Source organism: Erythrolamprus reginae, chromosome 11, assembly GCF_031021105.1.
Source record: "Erythrolamprus reginae isolate rEryReg1 chromosome 11, rEryReg1.hap1, whole genome shotgun sequence".
Classification (NCBI taxonomy): Eukaryota; Metazoa; Chordata; class Lepidosauria; order Squamata; family Dipsadidae; genus Erythrolamprus; species Erythrolamprus reginae.
Window position 1 is genome coordinate 9,676,189 of NC_091960.1, and position 7,874 is coordinate 9,684,062.

A 7,874-nucleotide genomic window follows, 5' to 3' on the forward strand; every position below is an offset into this window, starting at 1 on the left:
CTCCGAACGCTGAACATGACCTCGAACTTTGCCTGAAGTTTCAAAAAATTTCGTGTTCGTGTTCAGCATACCGAACACCGCAAAATTCGGTATGGACCCGAATTGTGTGAGTTCGGTTCGCCCATCACTAGTCAGTAAGATAGTGGAAGGGAACACTGAAGCCAGAAATAAATGTAGGGGGTCTCCAGACCCTGTCCATGATTTCAGTTGTAAAATGGTAAGCCAATTTTGGAGGAGGAGCTTCCCTTACTGAGGGAAAAATAAAACTGAGCAACTGAATTTACATATGCAATTAGAGAAATAGCCATTCTTTGCCAAGGCTGCCCCTCCCAATCCACATCCATCCCTCTTTATTCACACCACACAAAGCTTATCCTACAACAAAAAGGAACTGTTATTTCTGAGGGCAGGGCAATTCTAGCATATAGGAACCACCTGTTTGAAGCAAATCTCCAGAGGAACAAAGTTTATGTCCATGGGTGGAGGACGCTAGTGAAGCAAGTGTGGATTGACATTGCAAAGGAAAAAGATCAGCGGGACTTGGGGGAGCATCTGAAAAGAAGAAGGAGGAGAAGGAGGAGAAGGAGAAGGAGAAGGAGAAGGAGAAGGAGAAGAAGAAGAAGAAGAAGAAGAAGAAGAAGAAGAAGAAGAAGAAGAAGAAGAAGAAGAAGAAGAAGTAGTGAGCAGAGACATTGCAGAACTTCAAGGAAGGAGAGGAGAGGAGACGCAACTGCAAGATGAGCACTCCAGAGAACCAGCAAACATCTCCAATGAATGAATCCTTTCGTCCTGAACAACAGCCTGATCCGATGAAATCAGCTATTTATCCACCACCTCCAATCTATGGCACATCTACCTCTGTGACCTACCAGTCTCAACCTTATGTTGGACCTCCCGGAGCCATACCTACGCAGCCTCAACAAACCATCTTCATCACAAATGTCCAGACTGTCAGTGTACCAGATTATTTGGGCTACTCCATCTTCACTCTCCTTTGCTGTTTCTTCCCCTTGGGCATTCCTGCTTTGGTTTTCTCTATAATGGTGAGTTTCAATGAAAGTGGGGGGAGAGGGGGGGGAGAAAGGAATGGGAGAGAAGGAGAGAAAGGGAGAGAGAGAGACCCCCGCAGAGAGGGTCCGCAACTTGGGCGTCCTCCTTGATCCACAGCTCACATTAGAGAAACATCTTTCAGCTGTGGCGAGGTGGGCGTTTGCCCAGGTTCGCCTGGTGCACCAGTTGCGGCCCTATTTGGACCGGGAGTCACTGCTCACAGTCACTCATGCCCTCATCACCTCGAGGCTCGAGTACTGTAATGCTCTCTACATGGGGCTACCTTTGAAAAATGTTCGCAAACTTCAGATCGTGCAGAATGCAGCTGCGAGAGCAATCATGGGCTTTCCCAAAAATGCCCATGCATTGGTTGCCGATCAGTTTCTGGTCACAATTCAAAGTGTTGGTTATTACCTATAAAGCCCTTCATGGCACCGGACCAGGGTATCTACGACACCACCTTCTGCCGCACGAATCCCAGCGACCGGTTAGGTCCCACAGAGTGGGCCTTCTCCGGGTCCCGTCAACAAAGCAATGTCGTTTGGCGGGGCCCAGGGGAAGAGCCTTCTCTGTGGTGGCCCCGGCCCTCTGGAACCAACTACCCCCAGATATTAGGATTGCCCCCACCCTCCTTGCCTTTTGTAAACTTCTTAGAACCTGGGACTCGGCTCCTAGGGTAAATGTCGTACAGATATTTTAATGTTTATTTTTCCCCTTCAGAAAAGGTGCTGTAAACTACAGCCCAAATCCAGCCTGATATTTATTTTGGATGGGTGATATGAATTTACAGCAGGGGGGAAATTCTCTCAATTCGGCCCAGTTCGGGCGAGTAGATAGTGGTCGCGGTGGCTGGTTCGAATAACTGGTAGTGATGGCAGCTCAAGGGTCCACCTACTAGTCTCGACATCATAGCTTCCTGGTTTTTTAAAAAACGTTTAAAATCCTTTTTTCCCTGCCTCATTTCTAACCTTCTTACCAATAAACTATAAACAAGCATTCTAATTTTGCACCTTTTGTATTTTTATCACCATACTTCCACTCCATCCTTCTTGCACTTTTAATCTTACGCCATATTCTCTTTTTCCTTAATTTTTCTTTGAATGTCCTGAATTTTCAATTTCTTTTACCTTTTCAAATTCTTCTCTCCACAGATCATTCTCTTTTTTCTAATTTTACTACTATACATCCATCCATTGGCTGATAACATTACCAACTTTCCAATATACAAAACCCCACCAATTATCAAAATTAAATCCAATTTATAATTTTTTTACAGATCTTATATAAAACTTTTTAAAATAATAATTATACATGTTCCAATAACCTTCCAATAATTTCATTTACTAGAATATACATTGGTTCCCATCCTCCTTTCTAAGTTCATCATCAAAATTTAATTTTTACTTTTTGCAATATCATTATAATCCAATATATAAAATCCTTAGACCATAGTTATACACAATTAATAATATTGATGTAGTTAAGTCTGGTAATATATTATTGTCCCTCTTCCTGCAGTACAAGCTCTATATAAAAACCTTTTTAATGTGATAATTGTGACATTCCAACCTTTGCATCTATAAAAAAAATTAATAGAATAATTACAAGAATTCTTACATGAATTTTAACCACATGTCCAAGGCAACGGGTTGAGATTGGTAATGTTTTCTAACCTGTTGCCTTGGACATGTGGTTGAAACTTGATTGTGCAAGAACTTGATTACAACATAAACAGGTCCCCATCAGCTGCAGTTTCCTTTTGTAAAGGAGGTTTATTTTTCTGCACTAAATCTATTTATCTTTCGCTGATGTTGATCTGTTTCCAGCTCTACTTACCCGGAAAAGTATCACATCACTCAAAGCCCTATGCAAATTTTCATTCAGGCTGATGAGCTATATTAATTGGAATCCTTATCAAACACTTTTAATGATTTTTAAAATAGGATTTGATTTGATTTGATTTGATTTGATTTGATTTGATTTGATTTGATTTGATTTGATTTGATTTGAATGCCGCCCCTCTCCGCAGACTCGGAGCAGCTCACAAGAACAGTACAAATCCAATACTTAAAACCCCTAATATAAAAAAACACTCATGCATTTCATACAAACTATACACAAAGCGGATCCGGCCCAGGGGAATCAATTTCCCCATGCCTGGCGACAGAGGTGGGCTTTGAGAAGTTTGCAAAATGCAAGGAGGGTGGGGGCAGTCCTAATCTCTGGGGGGAGTTGATTCCAGAGGGTCGGGGCCGCCACAGAGAAGGCTCTTCCCCTGGGTCCCGCCAGACGACATTGTTTCGTCAATGGGACCTGGAGAAGGGTGTGTGGTTACAGGTGCAGCAAATAGATAAAAAGGGATTCCATTGAATTAATTTGAGATCCAGGATTATCTTGTCCTTCTGCAATTATATCAGTGCCTGCACACAGAATAAATACTATGTTTGACTTATTTTGTTGTCTCACTCTGCACAGAATGAATTTGTCTTTACTCTTTTCTTGTTTTGCTTCTTCCTTACTTATTTTCTTCTCTTCTTGCTCTTCTTTTCCTCTCTCCTTCTGCCTTCATGCCTGCCACCTTTATTTAAAAAATTCATCTTCTCATTCATGTTTTGACATTTGTCTCCTCCTCCTCTCCCACCTGCCCAGAGTCAACTAATTATGTGGGTATCTGTTCTGCCAGCGTGTCTCAACCGCCCGTAATTACAGGGTAATTAGTCCAGAAAGACACACACCACACGATAGAAGGAAAACCCAAAAGTCTTTATCAACAGAAAAACAGAAACAGCTCCCTTTTTAAATGTCCAAGGGATTTTCTGGTACACACAAGGCATAGATTAAATGCAATCCAATTTCTCACCCAGTAACTGGGAAATTGAGTCCAATTCTAAAGTCCAGAAAGTCCACACACAATCTTGAACAGCAAAAACCACAATCTTGACAAAACTATGAATCAGGTAAACTGCCATGAGGCTAAAACAGCAGGCTGCTCTTTTATCTGTAGCACTAATTGCAGCAGCCCCACCCAACCACAGGTGGCCTCATTTTCTCTTGTAATAATCCTTCAGTTGTTGTCTCCTATACATCACTCTACGCATGTGTGGATGTGTCATTAATTCTTGTTCAGAATCCAGGGATGATACAAATGACTGATCTCCTCCTGGGCTGTCTGCCAAACTCCCCTCTTCCCTGTCACTCACACTTCCTTGGTCAGAGGAGACTTTGTCGGCATATTCCATCGGGAGCAAAACAGGACTGCGGCATGTGGATGTCTCCCCCACCTCCACATCTCCTCCTGGGCTGTCTGCCAAACTCCCCTCTTCCAAGTCACCCCCACCTTCTTCTTCTTCCAAGGAAACTTCACTCCCTGACTCTGTCGCCAATAAAACAGGCCTATGACATGTTGATGTTTCCCCTGCATCCACCTCCACATTCCTTGGGGCAGGGGCTGGCCCAGAGCCAACCACAACAGTATCAATAATCTTTTTTTATCTCTTTCTTCTTCCCACCCTCAGACTCAAGGGGCCAATCAACAGGGAGACATCGTGTCTGCTAAGAAATATTCCAGACTGGCACTCATCTTGGATCACACGGCCCTTGGATTGGGGATTACATGGATTGTTCTGGCTATTATTTTGGCCATTGTTTTCACCACCATAGTGGTGCGTCAAGTAACAACATTTCCTCAGAACTTTGGAGATTAAAATCCCCGAAGACACGATGTTAGCTTCAATGATTTCTGTTCCTAATACACAGAAGAGAAGTCAGAAATCTCAAATAAAACCATAATCTTTGACTTAATGCAAATCATATAAAACTCTTCGGGCAGAATTTAACCATAGGCTGGTCTTTCAGACTTCCCACTAGTACACAATGTTTTGTTGACCTGCAACAACACCTAAGAACTACACTGAAGATGGCAGGAGCCATTGTGGCACAGTGCAGTACTAAAAGCTACTTCCGTGGACTGTTGGCTACCTGCAATTTGGCAGTTCAAATCTCACCAGGCTCAAGGTAGACTCAGCTTTCCATCCTTGCAAGATGGGTAAAATGAGGACCCAGATTGTTGGGGACAATATGGTGACTCTGTAAACCGCTTAGAGAAGGCTGCAAAACGCTGTGAAGTGGTACATAAACCTAAATGCTATTGCTATCACTATTGGGCAGTCTGAAAACCAATTAATTGAGAATTCCGACTCCTTTGTTTAAAAAAATAATTTTTATTGAATATGTTCTAAATGAAACAACATGCAACGTACAAAACTGTGCAATGGCATAGACAATACGACCTTGATTTTTTATCGAACCCCAGTTTGAAACAATAGCCTAGAAAAGGGTAAATTTATCCACTTTAGGACCACATGTGAAATATTCGCTCATTTGGGGGTGAACGCTGTTTATATTGAAAGACACTTCATCAGTTCTAAATCTCATTCATATGTAATGGATACAATACATGAGACGTGAGAACTGAAATCCCGATTTGTTGGAAACCTACCATAAGGATATTCTTCATATTTTCTCCGGGACAATTTTACAGAAGACATTATATTTCCAAATAAACCCGTGTTGCCATAAATCAAAACTGAGCAATCTGGTATCTTTGGGCTTCATGTAGCCTTCCATATCCTGACAACATTTAACTCCAAGTTGTAAAATTTAATGTGATCATAGGAATATCTCTATCTTACCTTCCTGTATCATTGATTTTACTGTCACATTGTTCTAATTGTTGGAAATTATTATATATTATCCAAACTAGCATTTTCCCTTCTGTAATTTGATATTATTATTCTGTGTGTACTGCGCCGATTTAATACAAAGTAGGACTTTATTAAATGTATGAAGTGTAATGCTGTGAAGATCTCTTTTTTTCCTGTTTAAGCTTCTCTAAATTTAAAATATAAACTGATGTGGAATAAATGCTAATTTGTGTTCTGGCCCTTTTGTGTGAACTTTTGTGTGGCCGGGCGGTAGGGAAAGCAAGTAGGATGCTTGGCTGCATAGCTAGAGGTATAACAAGCAGGAAGAGGGAGATTGTGATCCCCTTATATAGAGCGCTGGTGAGACCACACTTGGAATACTGTGTTCAGTTCTGGAGACCTCACCTACAAAAAGATATTGACAAAATTGAACGGGTCCAAAGACGGGCTACAAGAATGGTGGAAGGTCTTAAGCATAAAAGGTATCAGGAAAGACTTCATGAACTCAATCTGTATAGTCTGGAGGACAGAAGGAAAAGGGGGAACATGATCGAAACATTTAAATATGTTAAAGGGTTAAATAAGGTTCAGGAGGGAAGTGTTTTTAATAGGAAAGTGAACGCAAGAACAAGGGGACATAATCTAAAGTTAGTTGGGGGAAAGATCAAAAGCAACGTGAGAAAATATTATTTCACTGAAAGAGTAGTAGATCCTTGGAACAAACGTGGTTGGTAAATCCACAGTAACTGAATTTAAACATGCCTGGGATAAACATATATCCATTGTAAGATAAAATACAAGAAATAGTATAAGGGCAGACTAGATGGACCATGAGGTCTTTTTCTGCCGTCAGTCTTCTATGTTTCTATGTTTATATTATCCAAACTAGTATGCCCTTATACTATGTTTCTATTATATATTATCCAAACTAGCATCTGCCCTTCTATAATTTTGATATTATTATTTTGTGTGTACTGCACCGATTTAATACAAAGTAGGACTTTATTAAATGTATGAAGGGTAATGATGTGAAGATCTCTTTTTTTCCTGTCTAAGCTTATCTAAATTTAATCACAAAGGAAATGGCTGAATTAGTTAAAAGCAATGCGATGGGAGAATTTAGAGAAATAAAACAAGCAGCGATAGAAAGCGCTCAGGCGGTAATAGTCTTGGGTTGGAAGGATGCGACAAAATGGACAATGCAAAATTGGTACCGGTACATGGTGGACCATATTCAATTCAATTCAATTTATTGGATTTATATGCCGCCCCTCTCCGAAAACTCGGGGCGGCATATAAATCCAATAAATTGAATTGAATTGAATTGAATTGAATATGGTCCACCATGTACCTGTACCAATTTTGCATTGTCCATTTTGTCGCATCCTTCCAACCCAAGACTATTACCGCCTGAGCGCTTTGATTTGAAATGATGGATAAAAGGATAAATTTGGATAATGAAACTGAATTGAAAAAACTGATGGGATGGTGGGACAAAGTAAGAAGATATATGACGAGTAGAATCCGAGACCAAGCTTCAAGAAATAAATTGGAATCACTCTATAATATGTAAATGGATAATTTGCTCTTGGCTTACAGTGGGTTATATAAGAAACACCCCCGATATGGTGGTGGGGTATGTCTGTGTGTCAGGGTGGTGGGCATTTTTTCCCTACTATGCACTGTTTTATGTTGTGTGTATATTACATTTGTTTTAAAAAATCAATAAAAATATATTTTTAAAAAAGCTTATCTAAATTTAAAATATAAACTGATGTGAAACAAATGCTAATTTGTGTTCTGGCCCTTTTGTGTGAACTTCAACTCCCAAAATTCTCTAGGCAGTCCTGGAAATAAATGGAAATCAGCCCCCCCCCCCAAAAGACCATTCATTCAGCATTCTCTCAACACATTCATTGGCCAAAGGGCAAGGGTCTAATAGCCCCAGGCCTGATAGCATCAGTGAGTCTTAAGACTCTCATGGAAGGCGAGGAGGGTGGGGGCAGTAGGAATCCTCAATCTGAGTATTGCATTGGCAGTTCTTTGTTAGCAAAAAATTCAGAAGAAAAGGATTTAGGGGTAGTGATTTCTGACAGTCTCAAAATGGGTGAACAGTGCAGT

At 40.7% G+C, this 7,874-nt stretch overlaps 1 long non-coding RNA gene across 1 annotated transcript; it reads left to right on the forward strand.

The window, feature by feature from the left end:
* The first annotated feature begins 326 nt into the window (after positions 1 to 326).
* LOC139174235 (uncharacterized) lies at positions 327 to 5,979 on the forward strand. The gene is made up of 2 exons (XR_011560327.1): positions 327 to 1,043; positions 4,566 to 5,979. It is a non-coding gene; the product is annotated as an uncharacterized lncRNA (long non-coding RNA).
* Positions 5,980 to 7,874: the final 1,895 nt, after the last annotated feature.